Source organism: Rhincodon typus, chromosome 15 (genome assembly GCF_021869965.1).
Source record: "Rhincodon typus isolate 14 chromosome 15, sRhiTyp1.1, whole genome shotgun sequence".
Classification (NCBI taxonomy): domain Eukaryota; kingdom Metazoa; phylum Chordata; class Chondrichthyes; order Orectolobiformes; family Rhincodontidae; genus Rhincodon; species Rhincodon typus.
The window spans coordinates 24881260-24900602 of record NC_063346.1 but is presented as its reverse complement, the minus strand read 5'-3'; the positions used below and the strand labels follow the sequence as shown (position 1 = coordinate 24900602).

Sequence of the window (19343 nt, the reverse complement as noted above, 5' to 3'; positions counted from 1 at the left end):
TCTAGATGTAAGCTTTCGAAGCACTTCAAACCTGATGCCTCTGAGAACACATTTCCAAATTGTGCACAGTTCACTTTGTTTAGCAATGCATACATTGAAAGGCAATCTTCCCCATTTCCAGCATTGGTTCTCCCTCATATCATCCAATTCTGGATCTTTATCTGACTCTATTTCAATCTCCCTAGTTGCTATTTCTCTGGGAATAGCACAAGCTGCTACAAACCAAGTAATGATTCAGCTTCTTCCTCCAATGACCTGTGTGTCTGATTTTTTTCTCAATAGTCATGATAGTGGGTCTGCATTGCTCATCTTTCCTGCAGAGTGAACCACTTTGTAGTTGTACTGCTGAAGTCTCACTACCTAACCATTGATTCTGGCACATCTTTTAGATCTGAGAGAATAAATCAATTCTAATAGTTTGCCAAGTTCAAACTTAATTCCAAACAAGCAGTGTGGACAGGCAAATGATTCCACGCGTACTTGTTTGATATTGTGGTAATGTCACTCAACCAGTAATCCAGAGGCCTAGGAGGCCCTGGCGACACAGGTTCAAATCACACTCTGGCAGCTGATGCAATTTGAACCCAGTTCATATATCTGGTTTGGAAAGCTAGTCTCAGTGATTGTGATCAAGACACCAATCATCAATCGTTGTAAAAACCCACCTGACTCACTGTTGTCCATTATGGAAGGAAACTGCAGTCCTTACCTGGTCTTGTCTACATGTGATGTCCCACAGCAATGTGGTTGGCTGTGAACTGTCCTCTGAAATGGCCTAGGAGGTCCTCAGTTCAAGGGCAACACGTTGGTCTGGTCAGTGATACATGTATTTCATGAAAGAATAAAAGATCATAGAATCCCTACAGTGTGGAAGCAGGCCATTCGGCCCATCGAGTCCACACCAACTCTCCAAAGAGCATCCCACCCACACTTATCCCCCTACCCTATCCCTGCATTTCCCATGGCTAATCCCATAACCTGCACATCTTTGGACTAAGTCAAAGGGTTTATTTCTCCAACTAAGAATATATTGTTTCTCCATCTGTCTGAGATCTGCCTGCATAGGCAATGGTTCTTGAACTATCAGGATGCACAATGTTGTTCCTATTCTTAATGGACTATCTCTGCTATGATGCTTGTGGGCACATCTAGGTCACAGCATCCCAGGGTTTATGCACTTGTCAAGCTGTCTTTCAAAGCTTTGAAGGCAGTTTTCTGTTCTTTATCAAAGCTGAACAATATGGTACATAAAGCAGAGGACCACACCCCCATCATCATGCATTAATCAGGCATTGGTATCGTAGCTAGACTTCTGCTTGTTCACCAGGGCTGTCTTGAGTAGTGCGTGGGCACTGCCCTTTGACTCCAGGGCCGAACAGAACAAGTGATCCATTGGTCAATCTTTTCAGATGCAATTACCTTTTACTAAGGGAACAGATTCTAGTGTCCACTCAGAGGTTACCGTGAAAGTCTATCCCTGATTCAAAAGGCAGGAATGTGACTACTAAGCCAAGGGTTCACTCATATTACTGGTTACCATTCTAAAATATAATGCATTTCCTGCTAATAAAAACACAACATCATACATGCTCCATAGATTTCTGACCAAGATTTGCTGGGGAAAATGAAAAAAAATTCAGGATAATTCTTGTATTGTTATCTCATGAGTAAAGGATTTGGAAAAAAGGACTGATTGGAGACAATTCACTCTGAACTTGCAATGGTTCCACAATATAAATATCAATTTTTGCTGATTTCCAGAAACTTGTGAACAACTTCAAGTCTCAGTGAGTAGTTCTACAAAGGGCAATCAAATGATGCATGCATGTGTAGCTCCCAAGTTTAATCAAACCAAAAAAATGCTACTCGCATTTTGAGTCAAATAACTCAAGAATGTCATAGATAAGTCTTGACTGAGGAACTGGGCTAAGGCAAAACACAACGGATGGATTAATTAGACACTTTTAATATATTAAAATAAATAACTCATATTCATTGTCCTGGCATTAGTAGATTCATAAAAATTAATAGTTTTATTCACTTTTTCCCAAAATTTGGAAAATTAAGCCTCCCTTGTAAAACGCCTGTGTGTTGTACCAATACCTGGCTAGTGGCCTCCTCTTACGGCTCTTCAATGACTTAATCCGTCTCTGTGCCCATCCCTCTTCAGGGGAGTGCTTCCTATTTACTTAATATTGCCTATCACAGCTTGGCTATGAGTATACAGAAAATCATGTGTGCCACCTTAATCCGATCAAAAGTGTGACATGAATTTGTTTAATCACAGGGTCAGGTCATCAGATTATCCTACAACAGAAATAATGTAAGCTTTTAAATTCAAATTTTTGACAGAATTCTCAACCAGATTGCATCATGTGGGTAGATTTCCATAGAAAATGTCAAAAGGTTATTATGAATAAATTGACACAGTACATGAGGAACAAATGCCATGGTTGTTTCCTAGTTCATTCTGAGCTGTTCGTACTTTGGAGAAGGGGTCCTGTTGAGATTAATTTAAATTCCATTAGTGGCAGCATAAGCATCATACCCACTGACATATGTCCCTGCAAAATAGATGCTTTGTATTATTTGGTTGTCTGAATTTAAACAATGCTACAGAGATCGAAAACCTGTTAGTTTTAAGAAGGTATGGGTTTCTTACTACAGAGGAATAGGCAATAAGTAACACCATCAAGATGACCAGAAGTCCCAAGAGATTACTCCAGGCTCTCTGTAGTGAAGAAGTAATCAAATGCATCTTGGGATTCAAACGCAGCAGATTCCACAGTTTAACAGTTGCCAGCGACACCAAGAAAGCAATCACATATCCCTGACCCGAGTCTGTAGTTGCAGTCACGTAGAAATTTACAAACCTGGAAGTAACCACCAACATAATTTAGATTTATAATGGTTTTGAAAAATAATGTTTATATATTAAATTTAATAACAGCCACAGTCATATTGAAATATTCTCTTGTGTTTAAAGCTGCAATTTGACATAGTTATTGGAGTTGTAGGTTTGGAATTGTGTCTTGCCAACTCAGAATGTTCTGGTAGCAATGTGGGAACAGCATTCCTTATCATGTAAAAGATTCTGACACACTTCGAAGAAAAGCAGAACATTCTGACCAACAATGAACCCTCAACCAATTCAATGAAACCCAGCTTTACCAGATTCTCACTTGCAAAATGTTTTAGGTTAGATAAATATCAGTGAATAGAACATGTACAATAGAGAATTGCTTAGTAGAGGAAATGATTTTGCATCACTGTGCTATAAATTTTAAAAAACATGTTCAAACTCAATGCCTTGCCAAATCAATAACCTTATCTTTAAAGTAAATTATAGTTCTCAACGTAACATTTGGGGATTATAATTGATTCATCTTATTAAATTGCTGTCATAGTTCTTGATATCAATCATAACATAATTGCAATATGAAGGGCATTGACTAAAAATAAAGACAAATCAATCGTTTACATAACTCTGGGGAAATATGAGGCATGTGAAAAAGGGACTTTTGCTGCTTAACAGTAGCTACAGGAAAAATGGGTTGAAAGGTAGATTACTTACACAAACTGGAGTTTGAAACAAGGAAAAAAAACAAAAGGTTGCAGCGACATAAAATTGTAAATGTTAACAGGAAGGCAGAAGTGCAGTTATATTTATCTTAACAAGGTAGCCTGATTGTTTAAGAAAGGAATGGTTTTGCAACAGACTTAAAAAGAAGAGATTTAAAACCTGACCATTTTGGAGCCAAGTTCCAAGATGAATTGTGAAATTACTGTCTGATGGGCACCAGTATTTATCCACAACCCAGAGGTGCAGTTCAAAGAACATTTATTCACACAGGGTGCGTCAGTAGTAAGTACTTGCTGCCCCATATACATTAAATCCTCAAGAATGTTAAAATATTTCTTTAGACAAATTTTAAAACAATTGCCGCACTAGTCCCCAAAGCACAATTCAGCTGCTACTTTCTTCGTCAATCAGGAATGACATTTACCTTTTGAAAGGAAATTGATCAAAACATTTTTCACTAGACCAGGAGTGTATGCTTACCCCTACAATTTGTTAGAGTTGAAGCGTACAGTGCTTCATCTCTGCAGCAGTAAATTTAAATTCTTAAAGCAATGGGTCATATCATCCTGCAAGCATTATGTCTGGGCACAGACCCTGGCAGTAAAACCTTATGTCCACTGATTTGAATACATCTTCAACAATATGTAGGGTATAAGAATTTGGCTACTCACCTGTCCTGATTTTGCAAGTAGTCATTCATAACTTGAGTTCCAAGGACAGCCCGTTTTATATACAGTCCAAGTGCACTGCAGCTGCACAAGACAATGGCTAAATTAATCAAGTTCCATTTGTCCCAGAAGTACTTCATTTTTTTTGCTTTAGGAGTTTTCCCTGAAAGAGGACAAAACACATATAGTTTGAGTAAATCTGGATACATTGAAGCTCTTTCTTCACAATCACAATATTGGGTTAAATTGTAGTTCTGACCTTTTTTGTCAGGTCTTTTTTTAAAAACATGCCATTTTCTTAAATGTTCTAAATTCACTTATTTCTGCATTTATGATTGGTTTCTGTTTTATAACTATAGGATTAATATCATTACAGAGTCTTTACTCAAAAATGAGGCAAACCCTCTGTTGGTACAGCTGGTTAATGAAGCATTTAGTTTAATCAAAAGAGTTGTGGTTTATTGCTGAAATAGCTGGTGCTAGGAGGGGCTTGAAGTAGGATTGTTACAAATTAGCCTCATCCCTTGTGGCAGGAAAGGAATTTGGGTCCCACAGAGGGATTATTTATCTTTCGGAAAAATTGTGCCCTATAAATGTAGCTTTTTATGTTGTGTAGTGGAGACATCTTGTGATCATAAAAGAGTGATAGCCCAGCCCAGAAAAAAAAATCCTAAATCATGACTGCGGATGATAAGTAGTGGATCAAGTCTCTGGATAGTAGCATATCAATGTTTAACATGCTGACCTAAATGGTCTTCCTCTGACTTTTTTTAAACTAAGTGAGTTCACGCCTCCAGTAAAGTGGCAGATGAATAAATTTGAGACAACCATAAGTGCTTGTACAGTAGATTACCATCACCGCTACCACCATGCATAATTCTAACATTACTTATAACGTGCAATGTTCTGTATCACATGGCTGTTTACAGCTAAACATTAAATCAGCCAGATGTAGCTTACCAATAGAAATGAATATGTAAATATAATGTAACTGTTTTAAAAACGGGTTATCATTTTGTCAAACATATACTTTATGATCTAATACTTAATCCTCATTCTTGATATGAAGTCATTCAAATCATAACAAATAATAATTGGGCACAATTTTATTTCATTGCCACTAGTTTCTACATATTGGGCTGCGTATGGTCTGTAAAATCCCATTTATCACTTTAGAAAAAAATGCTGTCCCATTCTGTGATAGCCACATCCAATGAGGGAATGAAAAAAAGAAAGCTGCAGTTTACATTTTGCTGCTTTGTCACACATTTCTTCTGTCATTAATTGGTAACGAATTTAACTGTAACAGTTTACTATGCCTGTGACATATTTGCACATGTTCTAGAGTAACAAATATGACTGTCATTGAGTTATCCATTCAAATCTCCATTGACTTTATTGGTTGCACACAATCTTTCTCTTTATGGAGGACTGGTCTCTACAGGTGAACAATAGCAGAAACTTATTTCCGGCCTCAATGAATGGACTGAGAGTTCAGTGGGTCTGTAGCTGGATCAAAATCAGCAGCCTCAACTTTGCTTCCTGTTGTGATTGCTATTTGTCTTCACATCATCCAGTAACCAGAGGCTTTGGATAAAACTCCTTTCCTGTCCTGAAATGTTGTTTCTCTTTCCTCAGCTGCTGCCTGACTTACTGAGCATTTGCAGCACTTCCAGTTTTTGTTTCAAGGTCAGAAGTCACACGACATAGTCCAACAGGTTTATCTGAAATCACAAGCTTTCGGAGCAGCGCACTTTCGTCAGGTGAAGTTTTTGTTTCAGTATAGTTGATTATCATTGGCATCACCACATCTCCTTTAAGTGCTATCAATGTCAGTTTTGTGAAATAATGAAACAACATTTCCACAACCAGTTGATTAACATTTCTCCCTTACACTTCTACTTGTAACTCAGACTGAGAAAGAGAGTTGTTTTAATTATCAAGTGATTAATGAGCAAATTTCAATGGTTGTCTGCCCCACTGCATTGTGCTAGAGAAGGCCTGCTCCATTTTAATGGTGGGACTTAGCTGAAGTGTTTAGCTCACTGGTAAATAGGTGGCTGCAGCATAGGCTCAGAATGAGAGAATTGAACAATATAGTCCTCTATGTGTTTCTGGGTGAAGCGGGGTGGGACTATGAATGATGTATGTTCCATCACTTGCTCGCCCAAATTAAAATCAGGGTTCTTCATACACGGCAGAAACATGCTTTGCATGGACTATTCCTTCAGAAGGATAGGCACCCCAGCTGTCCTTCATTTGACCTCTTTCAGGCTGGTTTTGACGGAATCACAGAAGAAAACGGCTGGTACACTTTTTCTGGCAATTTTGATGGGACAGCCCACTGTGTTGTGGAGCCACTGCACATCTCTCCCAGAGCATTCACAGTCTCTCATTCCTCTTATAAAGTCCTGTCTGTCACTGGTCTTGGTTGTTCAGATGCTTTGGATGGAATACAATCAGATTGAAATAAATGCTGTGTGACTAAACAAAGAATCACAGTTTATCAAACCTCTCCCTTTTTACTCCATTTGCTTGTAAGCTTTGATCCAAGAACAGGATTTAATATAAACACCTTGATTCAAATCCTAAAGATTTACCAATTACCTTGGCCCAATAAATCTAGGTACTCCACTACCAAATGACACATCAGATTGCAAGGCATTTTACTGCATAATTACTTTTGTATAAAACATGTGCCCAAAGCATTGAATTAAACGAATGATTAAATCATTCCTGACTGATTAATTTTAATGTTTGTTTGTAGAAATCACAATATAATTATAACATTTATTTATTCGGTAGCAATTTATGAAAAAGATTAAACTTATCTGAGTGATATCCAGTTTCTTCTTAAGGAACACTTCTCTTCTACTATAACTACAAGTTAGTAATTTAGTTATTCACATTTGTTGGGTATATTTCTAATCGGGGAGCATGATTCCATCCAAAAGGTTGCTGCCACTGAATGTCGCTTGTCATAGTAAACATAAGTTTCCTAATTGCCAGACAAATCATCATTCAAAGAATACTTTTCTAGATTGGTGCTGGCTGGAGATTAGTATTCAAGTACATTGCACACATAAACACAACTTCCACAAACTCACAAACCCAAACAAGGCTGAATCATTTGCTGAAGCAGAGCCCATAGATGGGATGGTTCCATTCTACCAGCCATGTACAGAATGGTTTTCCCTTGTTGTTACTATCAATGGCAGGTAACACATATTAAAAATCAATTACTGGTGACATATGAAGATGGGACACTGACAGCTGGAAATTATGCAACATGATGATTCTCTTGTCACTTCAATGAATGTTCATCAAGGAGATCAATTATTCATTTTTTTCATTTTGGTGCATCCCAAATGTGAAATTAAACTGAATCTTGATTAATAAACTCAATTACTGATGTTACATATGAAGTCACTGTTGGAGAGGTGTGTAAAGGGACTGACTTTGCAATGTGCTCACTTGTCCTGTAGGGACTTCACAGTGTTCTCTCCAAATGTTGAGATCTTTTGATGACAGAGCCTTCTGCATTTGGATCTGTCCAAGTTTGTTTTATTTTTTTCCTCCCCAAATAGTGGGAGCCACTTTACAAACTCTGAGATTGGCTTTCAGAGTGGCTTTTTATCTGAATTTAGGATGTTTCATGGTGCGCGTTCCTGTGCTCAGTTGGTGTGAAACATCACCTTTGGTATCAGAAGTCTTCTATGCAAAACACATGGCTGACCCAGCATTGTTGACTTCTGATGAGCATGTTCTTGATACCAGGTATGAAGCACTTTGTCAGAATTCTTGGTCTTTTATGTCCTGCTGCCAGATATTGCAGATAGAGTTTAAGCAGCAAAAACGTAAGGCATCTAATTGCTTAATGTGGCACTGGTACATTGTCCATGCTTTATAGCCACAGAGGCATGATGTGAGAGCCACTGACTGCCTGGTCAGAAATCAGCTTTTCAAATAAATTTCATGCTTTCTCCAAAGCCTGTGAATTTGCCAGTCAAATGCTTACCTTGCTTTTTCAAGGGAATAGGTAATTTTTCATTCGTCAGACAATGGGCAATATTATTGTGCAACTTAGTGTTGTGGGAGATGAAATTCCCAAAATAACATTATGAATTGAGTTGAATGTTTCTAAAAAAAAATGCTCACTCATGAGATATGGGCATCTTTAGTTGCCTTTGAGAAGGTGGTGGTCACTGCCTGCTTAAACTGCTGCAATTCAAAGCTGTAGGTAGACCCACAATGTCATTAGGGAGGGAATTCCGGGAGTCTGACCCAGTGACACTGAAAGAACAGCAATATATTTCCAAGTCAGGATTGGGAGTGACTTGGAAGGAAACTTGCAGGTGTTGGTGTACCCATGTATTTGCTGCTCCTGCCCTTATGTGTGTTTGGAAGGTACTGTCTAAAGTGTTTTGATGAATTTCTGCAATGCATCTTGTAGATGGTACACACTGAAGAATTTAAAGGGTTCTGCAGCTTTGGTACAGGTGTCAACCAGTGAACCAGAAGCTGACATATGTAGGACCTCACAGGACTAGGAAACCCATTAGCTTCTTCAGGTTAATCTGGAGCCAGGGTATTATACTCCATGGCCACAAGGACGTTTCCATAACCTCACTCTGTACAAAAAAAAGGGAGATGAGTCTGACTATGATAATCATCGTGGTATTTCCCTTCGGTCCACAGCAAGGAAAATTTGTCCAGTGGTTATTCTCAGTATGGTTGCCTCTGATTTTACAGACTCAATGTATCTCTCTGTGGATTTCATGCCAGATGAGGAACAGTCGATGGAATCTTTGTGGTACTTCAAATTCAGAAAAAAGTCCTGCAACAGATCATGAAGATCTACATGGTGTTCATTGGCCTGATCAAGGCCTTTGACGCAGTGGTCCTTGAGGCCTGTGGGAGGTACTAGATGAATATAGCTGCCCTGAGATGTTGATCAGGTTCATCCACTTACTTCATGATGGCTTGATGTCCAGTACAGTGCAAAATGGTGTTATCAGATGTTCTTCTTCTCACTAAGCAAGGCTGCATAATGCCCCCAGTTCAGTTTGCCAAACTACTTTTCAGCCATGTTCTTATAAGCACTTGACTTACACAATCAGCTCAGGACAGGTGACAGTTTCCTCAATCTGCAAAGGCTCAAAACTCAGATAAAGATTACAGAACAAATACTAGTGAATTCTTGTTTGCTGACGGCTGTTCTGTCATAGTGCACACCCTGAGGGACATGCATCTGCTTCTTGACACTCCAGGATAATCTCATACAAAAGCATCAGAGGCTTATATCAAATTTGTGTATTGTTTTATTAGACACTTTAGAGAGTATTACTCAGTTTAAAAAGCAGACAAAGGAATCATTACCAATATCTTCAAACAATAATATCATCATAGAAAATAATCTTCAGGATTTTACCTCAAATTCACTAAAAAGCCAATTTTCTAACTTCATGTTCCACCTACCTGCTTAACCATATAATAAATAACAATGATGATGAAGACAATTTGTGACCCAATAATGGCAGAATAATTTTGCTCTACATAGTGATAGAGGCGGATAATTTCCATTTCCACATTACCAAGGAAGACACCTGAAAAATTAAGTTTATAAATGATGAGGATTTCAACATGTTAAAGGTTGGTCAAGTGGTTGTGTACTGCTCATCATTAAATATAAGAACATAGTGATAAGCATTATATGACTTCAACAAAGGTTTTTGGCTGCATCATTTCATTATAACTATTTCAAAAAGACATTCAAAATTAACTAAAGTTCTGAAATATCAAGATGAGAGTACATTTAGTCTTGGATCACAGGTTATTAATCAGCTGTTCCATATCTTAAATGATTTAACTTTAAGATTCTACAGGGTATATTCATGATGAAATATTAAATTAATTCAAGTATTCTGAAGGCAACTTTCAAAATATGATTACTTTAGAGCACAACATTTAGTCAATCTTTGAATTCTTCAAAAATTCTTCTAGAAACAGGAGTCAAAATATATGCTGAGTATAAAATGCAAAATGCTGCTGTTGGTGTAGGGCATCACAGCTAATTCATAATCAATTGCTGTGGCACAGTTTATTGAATGAATTAATTCTACAAGAATGCTTTTACCTATAATCAAACCATTTTAGAACCATAAAACTCATTGTCATTGACATCCAAGACAAAGAATTAATCAAATTCGCTTCAAGTCATTTCAGCTGTAGCACCGTCAGGTGGATCCCGCTCTGGACTTGATGCTTTTATCCTCAGAATCATCCCTCCATAACAAATCTTCCTCTTCATCAGTTGAATTGAATATTCCACATTTTTGAACAATCTGATAACACTTTGTGCATGATGAACATCCCACAATTTGTTGATTGAAACTTTACAAAACATCAAGTGGCGTTTCCACTTATACTGAACCATCCACCTATTTCATTCGACATGAATATGATCCTTGTGGAGGCAGCTATGCAAAGATTGACCAATGGGTGTTTGAGCCCTGGAGGGCTGCAACATGGGTGTTATTTCTTTCCAGGTGCCCCTTGATCTCATTGGGTCTATTACATCTGAGCATATTCCACAGTAACAAGTTTAATTCATTATATAGACCATCAAGCACCTAGTTCACGCATTATCAATTCATAACTTCACTCTATCCTCATCCAATCATTTCATGGATATACACAAAACCCCTTACAAAGCACTTAACTTTGATGTAGGGTCTCTCGGTTGGGAGAAGTGCCTGACAATCAGGGGCACCCCTGAAAGGCAAACGTTTCAGCATCTGTTAGGTGGCATTCAGAGGCTCAAGAAAACCATGTGGCTCCCGTGTAATCCCTGAGCCACCAGTGAATTCTAAATTTTTATTCAACTTATTTTTATAATCAACCTGTTCAGAGATGTTACTACACATCTCTGGAGCAGGTAGGACTTAAATCCAGGCCTGTCGGTCTGGGGTAGGAACGCTACCACTGCTATCACATGAGCCTAAATGAAATCTTTTGCACCTGTCTGTTCCTGCGTCCAAATTCAACCTGAGGTTTTCCTGTCACCAGGAGTCTGCTATGTGGATGATCCTATGGTCAGGCAGATCCAGCCTGTTCCTGTTTTGAGAGCTGGATTAAATTCTGTCCTAGACTGTTACCCCTGAACAATGGTATTAATCATAGGTGTCCATAGCTGCCTCTTAATGGGAAATGTAATCAAAGCAGGTACAGTTACAATATGTGTGTGAAGCAGTCTGTAGAAGCATGAACCTCACCCCTCACAATGAATTTGCTAAGTATATGCTATTTGTGTAGAAATTACAACAATAGGTCTCTAAAGTTCACATCTATCCTCCACATGACATTTGTCCAAATTAAATGTGTAAATATCATATTCTTACTTCACATAACTGTCATTGGTCAGTTCTTCTCCTTGTGCCATTCTCTGAGTAGTTTATGTATAATATATAACAATAGCTTTGTCTCTTACCAATAGCGTTCATCTCCAGCATCAGTGTGACTACACAGAATAGGTTTACATTTGCATTGTAGACTGTGAACTCCACAAAGATGGCTCTTGTGTACATATCAACTCAGTTGTTTTCCTTCAGGTAGTTAATAACTCTGTGGAGAAAAATACACAACGTCAATTATCTCATTGAAATATTTGAGATAAATTGATGAAACATGTATTCTAGTGGAGAAATCTACAATTGTGTATCAAATACAACACATGAGCCTAAAGGAATGGCTCTGCCTTTTTAGGATGTTAATGGCTGGGAGTGAACCAGCGAGGAACAAGTAGGCAACAGTCAAGAACATAATGTGATTGGCCCAGAAGAGAAAAGACAGCTGGAGCTCTAGCTGTATCTTTAGGGACTTCCCGCTGGAAAGTGTTTGGATTATTGGCTGTGACAGATTCAAGCTTGGCTACAATGTCAACAATGAATGGACAACCTACTAACACAAATCTCTAGTCTTGGACATGAAGATTAGGCTGCACCTTGGTGATATGGAACCAATGTCCAATGACAAACAACAGATCCATGAAGAGAAAATCAGAAATACTTGAAGAAACTTGCAAAAAACAATTGCTGACGATCTTTACTCCCACAAGAGACATGTGTTGAAAACTTGAAGACTTGAAACTAGAAAGAATTCATGAAATAGACTCAGTATTAATCCAATCAAAAATGGAAAAGCTGCAAATAGGTTTTTAAAACTATTCAGAACTATAGCAATTAGTAAACTCCATCAGGAATTGGCCCTTTAGTACAGTCTTACCATTCATATTTGCATAATTGACCTGGATAAGAGCCAGATATCGTACACTTGATAATGAGATATAATTGCGTGGGAAATCCTTGCGCTGATTAGGGACTGGATGGTATTCAAGGCGTGGGTTTCAGAAAGGTTTAATTCTTAAACTGTGATTTGCCAGGCAGTATTCCAAATGAAAACTATACCCTTTTCTTTTCAATTCCCTCAACAATTTATTCACAATTTCCTGCACCAGATGTCTCAGACCACATCTGGTGGAGTGAATGAATCCAACAGATAGCATGTTGTTTGTTAATTTACAATACAAACCTAGAGGGAAGTCATAAGGCAGATGGCTTGTGCTCTGTCACTGAGCTGTAATTATTTCCAGAAAGTTTTGGTTCAGAATAACATAGCTATTTCATTTTGTTTATGCACAAACCAGATGCAGCAGTAAAGTTTGTGGTATAATCTCAGAGAACACAGATGTGGTATACAATTGGTCTCAGTTATCTTTCCATTCCCAGGATTCATTGCATGAAGAGGAATGTTTATTGACATTATGCATGACAGATTAAGTATAATGTGGATAAATGTGAGGTTATCCACTTGGGGAGCGAAATCAGGAAGGCAGATTATTATCTGAATGGCGACCGATTGGGCAAGAAGGAGGTGCAAAGCAATCTGGGTGTCCTTATACACCAGCTGCTGAAAGCAAGCATGAAGGTGCAGCAAGCAGTGAAGAAGGCAAATGATATGTTGGCCTTCATAGCAAGAGTTATACCACACAGAAACAGACCCTTTGGTCCAACTCGTCTATGCCAACCTAGTTTCCCAAACTAAACCAGTCCCACTTTCCTGTGTTTGGCCCATTTCCCTCCAAATCTTTTCTATTCATGTACCTATCCAAATACCTTTTAAATGTTGTAACTGTACCTGCATCTACCACTTCCTCTGGCAGTTCATTCCACATTTGAACCATCCTCTGTGTGAAAAAACTGTCCCCCAGGTTGCTTTTAAATCCTTCTTCTCTCACCTTAAAAATATGTCCCCTAGTTTTGAACTCCCTTACCCTAGGGCAAAGACCTTTGCTATTCACCTTATCTATGCCCCTCTATGAGGTGACCCCTCAACCTCCTACGCTCCAGTGAAAAAAGCCTCAGCCTCTCCTTATAACTCAAACCCTCCTGTGCTGCAACATTGTGGGTCAATCTTTCATGAACTCTCTCCAATTTAATAATATCCTTCCTGTAGCAACGCAACCAGAACTATACACAGTACGCAAAAAGTGGCTTCACCAACGTCCAGTACAACCTCAACCTGATGTCCCAGCCCCTATACTCAATGATAGTACTCAATGGGAAATGAAGGCAAATGTGCTAAACGCCTTCTTAACCACCCTGTCTACCTGTGATGCAAATATGTACCTGAACCCCTAGGTGTCTCTGTCCTAGAACACTACGCAAATCCATTACCATTGCAATTAATTTTCTAAATCTTGCCCTGTTTGTTTTACCAAAATGCAATACGTCACATTTATCCAAATTAAACTCCATCTGCCATTCCTCAGCCCATTGGCCCAATTGATCAAAGTCCCTTTGTAATCTTAGATAACCTTCTTCACTGTTGACTTTGATTGTAATAAGGTCAGCCAGGTGGACCTCATAGAATATGAGTTCCCTGATTGGGGCTGCTAATCTGATCCAATTAGGGAGCTCTGGCTGATAGATTATAACAGGAATGTCAGAAATCTTGATCACTCTGAGGGCTGGCTCTGAGGGAGCTGGATCAGTGTTAAGGACTCTCCAGGTGTAAATAAAGGGTGACTTGGTGGCGGGATATCAGCCTCTGTGGAGTAATTTCAGGCTATATCATCAATTTTGGTGTCATCCACAAACCTACTAAGCATGCCTCTTAATTTCTCATCAAAATTGCTTAAATAAAGGGCAAACAAAAGTGGACTTAGCACCAATCCCTGAAGAACACCGCTGTTCAGAGGCCCCCAGTCTGAAAAACAACCCTCCATCACCTCCCTCTGTCTCCTACTGTCAAGCCAATTTTGTATCTAATTGGTAAGCTCCCTCTGAATCTCACGTGATCTAACGTTACTAATTAGTCTACTATGTGGAACCTTGTCAAAGGCTTTATTAAAGTCCAAGTAGATAATATCTATCATTCTACCCTCATTAATCTTTTTGGTTACGTCCTCAAAAAACTGAATCAAGTTTGTAAGACACTATTTCCAATGCACAAAGCCATGCTGACCATCTCTAATCATTCCTTGCCTCTCTAAATGAGTGTAAATCCTATCTCTCAGAATCCCCTCCAACAATTTACCCACCACTGATGTCAGACTCACAGGTCTATAGTCCCCAGGCTTCTCCTTACAGCCTTTCTTAAATAAAGACACAACATTGCCAACCTCCAGTCCTCCAGCACTTCACCCGAGGCTGTAGATGATATAAATATCTTTGCTGGGGCCCCACAATTTCTTCCCTAACTTCTCACAATGTCCTGGAATTCTGTCCCAGAGAAAGTGGTTAAGGCCAAAATGTTTTCAAGAAGGAGATAGATATAGTTCTAAGGCCTAAAGTGTTCACAGGATATGAGGGGAAAGCTGGAACAGGATATTGAGTTGGATGATCAGCTGTGATCACATTGAATGGGGGAGCAGGCTCGAGGGACTGAATGGCCTACTCCTACCTCTATTTTCTATGATTCTACGAGAAAAACTGTCCTCATTCTGGTTAAAAATGTAGTTGTTATCAATAGGATTCTCGTGTGGACATGTCAATTATTCAAAGCAATTGGAGCATTTTGAGTAAATAATGAAGGTAAAACCTCTTGATTTCTAGTAATTCAGATTCAGGCAAAGCATTCTGTAGGTGTAAAATACAGCAAGTGTATTTGCACATTGGATGATCAAATTGTATAAGGAATAGTTAACTGTTACAGCCCATGGTGTGAAGATGCCAAACCAATGAACAATTGTGAGGTGAAATGTAAGGTGCTGCATTTTGGTAAGGCAAATCAGGGCAGGACTTACACACTTAATGGTAGGGTCCTGGGGAGTGTTGCTGAGTAAGGAGACCTCGGGGTGCAAGTTCATAGTTCCTTGAAAGTTGAGTCGCAGGTAGACAGGATGGTGAAGAATGCATGTGGTACACTTGCCTTTATTAGTCAGTGCATTGAATATAGGAGTTGGAAGGTCATGTTGCAGCTCTAGAGAACATTGTTTGGGCCACTTTTGGAATACTGCATTCAATTCTGGTCTCTCTGCTATAGCAAAGATGTTGTGAAACTTAGAAGAGTTCAGAGAAGATTTACAAGGATGTTGCCAGGGTTGGAAGGTTTGAGCTATAGGGAGAGGCTGAGTAGGCTGGGGTTATTTTCCCTGGAGTGTCAGACACTGAGGGGTGATCTTATAGAGATTTATAAAATCATGAGGTGCGTGGATAGGGTGAATAGTCAAGGTCTTTTTCCCGAAGGTAAGGGAGTCCAAAACTAGAGGTCATAGGTTTAAAGTGAGAGGGAAAAGATTTTAAAGGGACCTAAGAGGTAACTTTTTCATGCAGAAGCAGGTGCGTGTATGGAATGAGCTGCCAGAGGAAGTGGTGGAGGCTAGTACAATAACAACATTGAAGACATCTGGATGAATACATGAACGGGAAGGGTTTAGAGGGATATGGGTCAAAGGCTGACAAATGGAACTAGATTAATTTAGGATATCTGGTCAGCATGGATGAGTTGAACGGAAAGGTCTGTTTCCATGCTGTACAGCTCTCTGGCTCAATGTGTGATGGCAGTAAGACAGATTATTGCAAGTGATAGTAGGAACTGCAGATGCTGGAGAATCTGAGACAACAAGGTGCAGAGCTGGATGAACACAGCAGGCCAAGCAGCATCATAGGAGCAGAAAGGATCATCTTATGATGCTGCTTGGCCTGCTGTATTCATCCAGCTCTGCACCTTGTTGTCTCAGATTATTGCAAGTGATTGTTATGAGGAAAGGTTGATCTGATTGGCTGTACACTCACTGGAGTCCAGAAGAATGAGAGATGATTTTTTTACAGACATAGAGTCATGGAGATCTACTGCACATAAAAAGCCATTCGGCCCATCAAATCTGCAGCGGTCAAAAACAACCATTTTCCAGCACTTGGCCCACAGCCTTCTATGCCTTAACATTGTAAGTGTACATCTAAATGCTTCTGCCTCTACCACCTTTACAGGTAGGGAGTTCGAGATTCCAATCTAAACCTCCTGCCCTGTACCTTAAATTAATGCCCCGGTCATTGATCCCTCAACCAAGGACCAAAGTTTCAACATTGAAACACAAGATTCTGATGGTTTGAACCAATGTTCCCTTTAAGCTGCGCAGCCATGTAGATGCTCAGAGGGCCCGCATGCACCAATTGACACACGTGCTGGGCATGGTCTTTGGAGCTCTCCGCCATGCCAGGAATAATTGGAGGGTATGAAGGTTCAAACAGGTAGATGCTGCAAGGATGTTTCCCTTTGTGGAAGATGTAGAACTAGCAGCATTGTTTTAGAATAAAGGGTCTCTTCTCTAAGACAGAGATGAGGAGGAACTTCGTCTCTCAGACTTCGGAATTCTCTACCCGAGACTGCTGCAGTGGGTGAGTAATTGAATATATTCAAAGCTGCAATAGACACATCTTTGAATTCTAGAGGAGCCAAAGGTTGTGGGACACTGAGCAGAAAGTGTAGTTGAAGTCAAGACTGATGGTCGGGCAGATTTGAGGTATCATATGACCCACCCCAGCTCCTTTTTCCTATGTTTTTATGTCTTTCAGTAGAAGTATACAGATAGTATTTCTCATTCCATAGTTGACATTCCACACAAATAGAATGCTTTAATTTTACTTTCTTTCTTTGAAATAGTAATTACCTTGCTGCAGTTTTGTTTTCTGTTCCCAACTCAGCCACAAATCCGCCTCCTAGGTAAAGAGTGAGCTTTCCCCAAACTGGATATCCTTTCAGCCGTGACTAACTCTGATAATGTCAGGCAGAATCTGTCCAGAGGGGTTCTGTGTTCACACTGAAATTCCCCTTATTTCCAAAGTCCGACATTTCTTCATCACCATAGGAGTAAGGAGCACGACACTCTTTAATATTACCCACCAATTTTGTTGGCACAGGGCAAGGAGCAGGTTTTATTCTGACCTGTCGAATGCGAGGACTTCCAAGCAACTTTGAATTCCCATCAGTGATAAATCCTGGTTAGAAAATACACATTGACTTTCAGGTCACTCTGAAGGTTCACTTGCAATTTTTAGTATGGTGACTTAGAGAATGAATATCAAATGATCCCTATTGTTATATTTTTTAGACACATTATGCAGTATGCATGGTACATATTAACATAATATATTGCCAGCATTACAAACATTTTGGACATATTAACAAGGCTAAAGCCAGAAGTGCAGAATGGATGATCAATCTCAGCATCTTCTTTCGGCCCTTAAAATGACAGATTCCAATCTTCAGTCCATTTGATTCACTCCACTCGCCATCTAAAAATGGTTGAAAACATTGCATTCTGCAATGGGCCCTGCCAACAATCTGATAAAAGTACTGAAGACTTGAGCCCCAAAACTAGCCGTGCCCCGAGCCAAGTTGTTCCAGTACAACACTTGCATCTATCTAATAATGTCGAAAGTTGCCTAGGTATGTCCTTGTCCACAAAAAGAAAGGAAAAAAATCCAATATGGTCATCATTTTAATCAACAGTAAAGTGATGGAAAATATCATTGACAGTTCTGACAAGAGTCACTTACACACAGCAATCTGTCATTGAGACTCAGTTTGGATTTCACCAGGGCCACCCAGCTCCTGACGTCATCTCTACCTTAGTCAAAACATGGACGAAATCCATAGACTCAAGAGGTGAGCTGAGAGTGTGTGCCCTTGACATCGCGACACCATTTATCTGAGTGTGGAAACAAGGACCCCTGGTAGAATTGAAGTCAATGGAATCGAGTAAGTCTCTCTTCTGGTTGGAGCTATACGCAGCACAATACATGATGATTATGGTCAATCATCTCAGTCCTAGGACATTACTACAAGAGTTCCTCAGGATAATGTGCTAGGACCACCCATCTGTGTTTGCTTTTACAATGAACTTCCCACCATCACAAGCTTAGAAGTGAAGATATAATTGCTGATAATTGCACAACATTCATTCCATTTGCATTTCCTCTGATACTGAAGCAGACCATGTTCATAGGGAGCAAGATATGCACAACATTGAGTCTTGGATTGGGCAAATACCATTGACAAGAAACTGAACTGAACCGGACATATAAATGCTGTGATTGAATGAGCAGGTCAGAGATAGCAAATTCTGAGGCAGGTAACTTGTCTCCTGACTTCCAAAAACCAGTTACAAGGTACAAGTCATGGATGTGATGGAATACTCTCCAATTTCTAGATAAATGAGCTCCTAACCACACTGAAGAAGCTTCACACCATCCAAGACAAGCAGTCTACTTGAATGGCACCATATCTACCAAATTAAACATTCACTCCTTCCATTACCCATCACAGCGGCAGCAGGTCGTGACGTACACAAGATGCACTGCTGCAACTCACCACAGCTCCCATACATATATCCTACATCATCCAGGACAAGGGCAGCTTACTCATGGGGACACCACTGTCGGTAAGCTCCTCTCCAAGTCATACACCATCCTGACTTGGAACTGTAACACTGACCCTTTCTTATTGCTAGGTCAAAATCCTGGAACTCCTTAACAACACAGTTGTTATTCCTGAGGACAAAAGACTGCAGTAATTCAAGAAGGCAGCTC

The 19343-nt window shown here is 39.5% G+C and overlaps 1 pseudogene; it reads right to left on the bottom strand.

Annotated features, from left to right (window-relative positions):
- Positions 1 to 2289: 2289 nt before the first annotated feature.
- LOC125485044 overlaps positions 2290 to 19343 on the bottom strand; it is a 92178-nt pseudogene continuing 75124 nt past the window's right edge.